Genomic DNA, 5,807 nt, shown 5'->3' with positions numbered 1-5,807 from the left:
TCTCCGAACTTCCAACAATTCTAATCAAACCATTCATCCCAACATCAGCCTCTAGATGTCTTCCACCTACCGCACACCTTGAACCTCCCAGAGGGTTTCACGCATCAGGAACCCAAGCAGCTGCGAACGAGAAAATATGCGGCAAAATTAAATTCAAAGCGCAATGGGAAGGCGATCAGTGAGAAACCCAAGCGCACGCACAATACTGCTACCGCTGATGTGTTTGCATGATATCCTGTGACCGACTATGCATTAAAAACATACAACCATTGCATTCACGTAGTCATCAACAGCGCGGGGTGAATTCAAAACTGCGCCTCGGCAGTTTCATGATCAGCCTCCCGGGTTGATGACTAACTGCGCTGCACAATGTTCGACGGAGCTCCGCAGTCCGAATAACCGTTGCATGCGGAGCGAGCATTAGGACGCGAGCGCCAGAAACATGTCGCGAAACCAGCGCAGCAGCAATTCATCACCGCGTCAGAGCTGCTAAGGCGTTGTTAAAGCGAAAGTGCGACAGAAATATTATTCTATCGCGGAAACACAAAATTGATTGCCAGTGTCGCTCCCAGTTTTGCACCTGGCCGACGAAATTGCTGTATTACTATACTACCTTGAACATACTTGTTCAATCTAAGACAGCACGACATGTGGTAAAATTAATGTTGTTAAGAGGATATTGATTAGAAAGAGCAGTAATTAACTCAGTGTTGTAATGTTTATGTTAATTAATATCATTAGCGGCTTCTATGTGTACTGCAGCGGACAAAAAATACAGCACGTTGCCATATTGAAAACTACATTTAGTGGCGCCCAGCTGGGCGCCAAAGAACCTGAAATACGTAGCGCACATAGCCACGCCTCCCATCGGCTAGTCCCTGCTGTACATGCCTTGCATCTACGCGTCGACGATGTGGCGCTTTTTGAACGACACAACGCTGACGGTTATGGCGGCAATGTGCGCGGCGGCCATCACGGCAGTTCGTCCGAAGCAGCTATCGGCACGCTGGCGCCGCTAAAAGCAAGCGTGTTTCGAAATTTTTTGGCGACCGGGACGGCGCAGTGTCGCTCTAGAGCGCACTAAAACCCGGAGTGCCAGGGCTGTCTACGGTTTTTTTGATAGGCATAACAGTTGCTCTTCACCCTCCTGCTTCCATGAGCCGTCGCAGCAAGAGTGCGCCGCAGCCGCTTCGCTTCATGCTGTTCGATCTGTTTCCCACTGAAGCTAGCACTGACTGCAGTGGTTGCAACGAGAGGTAGCTGCATGGTGCTCTTGTTCATTTCTCTAAGCATACACTAGCAGCACGGGGAGGGGGGGGGGGGGGGGGGGGGGGGAGACCGGCTTTTCGGAAGGTGGTACAGCTAGGCTACCAGTTGGAAGCAACCTGCATTTGTGCACCAACGAAGCTGAAGCCTTAAGCTCCCTACAACCAAACCACACGCAGTGCGCAGTCGGCTGATGCGCAAGAAAACGAGAGGAGCGCCATTCAGCTTGCTCTCTCTGAAATTATAGCAGCCAGCGCCGGGTTCAGAGCTGGAAGCAGGCCCATATCGCCGACCGACAGCGACGCATTCGTGTGCGAAACCACCTGTAAGCCACCAAAATATAATTCAAAATCAATGCCATTAAACCAGCCGAAGGTATCACCGGCAAGCCGGGCACACTATGCAGTGCCACTAGCGTGACACTGCACAGTCCCGGCGGCTACAAAAGTGAGAAACGCACACAGCGCACACACGTTAACACCTGCTTCGTAGTAATCATTGCCAAGCGCCGCAAGAACCGTCAGCATTGTCGTCATTGTCGTTCGAAGCGCACCACTTCAACGGCGGGCGAATGCAAGGCATGTGTAGCAGGGTGAGCGTCCCGCCTGCACGAGGCGTGCCTGCGCGCTCTGCGATTTAACTTTCCTTGTCGCCTATCTAGGTGGTACTGAGCGCTATTTTCAATTTGGCTGCGTGCTCCATTTATTTATTTTTCTACAGTCTTTGTAAGAAATATGCAGCAAATTTGGTTTCTTAAAACCATGTAGCGCGGGTCTTAAGCAGATTTAACATTCCTAAGATAACTTCCTCCTGCCTCCGTAAGATATATAGGGCCCCTGTGCATGCAAGAAGAGCCAGGCTGTAAGGCTCAGAAGCAGACACTTTTGGCTGTATAATTTAGACAAAGACTGCACATGTACTAAGAATATGGAAAACGTAATTGCGTCACCTACTCCTTTCTTTCACATGTCAGCCGATAAAACTTTGAAAAGCACTTCGAAGAAAATAATCAGTGAAGAATTGCTTCTTTCTTGAGACATAACTCCTGCGTAAACACCACACATACTTAAATAAGAGACACTTACACACGGCGAATCGCTTGTCCATGTCGCGGCAGCGATTGAACGTGTCTGTACGTTTTCCTTCCTTATGCGTTCGTGGTTTTCACGGTGCAGTTATATATCAAAAATGCTGAAAAATTATGTCCCAAAAGCTCCTTTTATGAACTGCTTCTTAAATATGTAGCTGTTCATTACGTGCACAAGTTTGCTCGGAAGCGATGGCTTGCAGGCTTGCTGGGGTGCTTTTGGTTGTTTTTCTTTTTTGACAAAGACGCACGCATTCATTCAATGGATGATGCGGAAGTGGATGTAATCAGGGCAGTTGTTTTTGTACGTCCGGACCATGCATTTCTATGATGCGCACGCCTCGGTATAACGCTCCCCTGCAGAGTAGAGAATCAGCGGAAAAATTAATCTTCAGCGAGGCCAGTGCATGCTGCGTGAAATAGAGACAAGTGACAAGCGCTCGGGTCAGTGAACCCATAATGCGCCTCCCAGTTCAGACTGCAGGGCAGTGTGCGTAAAAAATTTTCTCTTTTGGCGTTGCTGGGATGCAGCGACGTTTGTTTCTGATGTTGCCTTTTCCCAGAGACAACACTATAGACCTATGCCGCCGCGTGCATCGGCTACCTACATAGATAGAAAGATACTGGAAAATTAATAATTGTACTAGCCGAATAAAGTAACGCAATAATTGTGTCATACCGGCCAGCACGCTGCAAAATAAAATGAATATTTCTCCCACAACGCAAGAACGGATAAATTTGGAAGTTCAGGGTGCCAGTAAAAGAATCATTTGCATAGCGTGCGCTTAAGTCCATGGCTGCGTGCGCAGTAAGACTGCATATAGAGTTTCCCAGCGCCTACCTGACTCGTAGAACTCTTCAATGAAATAATAAATGTTTTATCTCTCTCTCTCTCTCTCCAGTGAAGGCTAAATGCTGAAATGATCGTAAATAATTCACGTGGCAAAAATGAGTGCTGTAAGAAGGGGGTGCAAACAACAAGTCAAACCTGCAGACTGCGATAGCGACAATAAAACATCTTAATCGTCGTGCACTGATCCAAGTGTTACGAACTGTCCCATGAGTGCATTGCGAAAGGTCAGTGCTCGTGTGCAGAATTACTAGAGAACGTTGAAACAAGCGGATAACTTGCAATAGCCGGGGCTAACATGCCGCTTCCGGACATTTAGTGCCGTGCAGGCGAGATAACTTTGGCAGATTCAGATATGCGTTTGTGCATCACGCAATTCGTCAAGCTATTTTTGTATGCAAGAACAACTTCGTTGAAACCTGCAACTCTGTCGTTCACTTCACTGTAATGAAAGTCTCTGTATTTTTGCTGCTGAAATCATGTTTCTTGACTGAACATTCAATTTGAAAGCACTCCGAGACATACCAACAACAGTCTCCTGAATATGATTTCGAGCTTTTGTCAACGCATCGCGAGGGGTATTGAAGCCAGTATTCAAATATTACAAAATACGTATCATTAAATCCTGTAGTGATTCTCGGGCTTTAGTCTGGGTGCATCTGCACGCGGTAAAAATAAAAATTAAGGCGATTGCGAATCGACGCCTCTGTATTTTTTTCATTAGGCCCTGAAAATGGTTTTTACCTTGAATGTTATTTTAAAACTGCGGAATGAAATCTCGAAATTCAAAAGCACACTATTACCATATTATGGTATACTATGCTAGCACTACCATAGTGGTAATACCAGCAAGGTATTACAACTATTACCACGCAGAGAAAAAAACAACCATTATGAGCGCAATATAAATGGCAAGTTGACAGGTATACATTTTTCTAAGTGCAAAACAGGCATGCCAGATGGCACTAGGCCCTATAGCAGTGTTTTCGCATAAGTACGGACAATGTAGTATTATGCCAAAAAAAAAATATGGAGAACGTAAATACGACCCAGCGCTTTTCTAGAGCAAGCACACAGCAGCGTCGAACATCCAAAAAAGTGCAGTATGAAACGTCGCCAGTGCTGTGTAATTGTAGCATATCGCACTATACGTGCAATTTCTTTTTATACCAAAGCAATGGAAATATAATCAGTTTGAGTATTTTCCCCGAGCACCATGCAAAGTGCGGGTGGTCCGGGATGGTCCCTCAGATCAGCAGCTCCAATTTCATCACACATCCCTGAAACGAGAATTTTTCGGCGATCGCATGGATGGAGGCGAGCACATAAGTTTGCATTCTTTTTCCCTGGAAATTTTTTCCAATTCTGATCTGGTTTCAGTCTAATTTTGAAGCTCTTCTGACTCTATTATTATTGAGTTTCTGTTCGCAATACCTTGCTTTATTTACTTTAGCTCAGTCATTCCTAGGCATTTCAATTTTTTTTTTGTGCCAATCTTAGTCCGTCGCTTCTCTCGCCTCCTCTACAAGTGGAGAAGGGAGTGCGAGGATGGTTGACAGGTGGAACATTCACACAGACGCCGCCGCTACGCTGGACAGTTTTTCGCCTTCATGGCCCTCCTAATGTTATCACACACAAAAAAAATAGAAAGTAAGAAATTACGCAATAAGACGCCCCCCCCCCCCCCCCCCCGAGCCTTTATTATTATCCCGGCATAAAGAAAGGACAGTAATACTTCAACCGAACGCCTCCCCGCTCCTGTGAGCGCATCTATTCCGGCAACAAACTGAACCACCGGAGTACCGCAGTTGTAACCCCACCGCGGCCGCCGTGTTTCGATGGGGGAGCAACGCTAATGCGCCCTTGTGCTGTGCGATGTCAGTGCACGTTAAAGATCCCCAGGTGGTCGAAATTACTCCGGAGCCCTCCACTACGGCGAGTCTTTACCTAATTCCCTCTCTTTCGCTCCCACCTTCTTCACGTCCCTCACGGGGCAGTTGAGGTGTCCACTGAGATGCGTGAGAGAGTTACTGCGCTATTTCCTTTCCTCAGAAAACCACTAAAACTCAACTACACTGTGGCATATTGCACATGGTTCAGAGCTTGCATTTTCCTGTTCACCTCTAATAAGCCCGTTCTCCTCAAAAAGCACGCGGGAGTGGAAGTACTCCGTTCCGATGCACTACGACGCTTATAGTGGCGGTGCCATTTACACGCGAGAAAGAATCTGTTTGCACATATCTCTTATTTTTTGGTGGTAAAACTCCCTTGCGGAAAGACAAATTGCTCTCGTAATCGAATAAAAGCCTTTTAAAACTGCTGTTTGTGATGCCTGAAACGCTGTGCACGAAAAGTTGCCTGTCGACTGAGCGAGAAAGTACAGTTCTGTAGCACAAAATCCTTGCTATTATGAGGCGGTATCTGGTATGGGATCTGAGACTGCAACTTAGCGCTATCCTATGGGGTCAGTTATAGGCTTCCACGCTATGCGGCCTGGACCACTGAAGTCGGCAAAGATCTGCTCGGGGAACCCTTTGCGTCCGCCACCACTTAAGTGCTCCCGTCGAAAGGGGTCATTTCAGTCGTGTTTTCCACACCCATCAT

This window comes from Amblyomma americanum, chromosome 3 (genome assembly GCF_052857255.1).
Source record: "Amblyomma americanum isolate KBUSLIRL-KWMA chromosome 3, ASM5285725v1, whole genome shotgun sequence".
NCBI classification, from domain to species: Eukaryota; Metazoa; Arthropoda; class Arachnida; order Ixodida; family Ixodidae; genus Amblyomma; species Amblyomma americanum.
Note: the sequence above shows the minus strand (reverse complement) of the source record.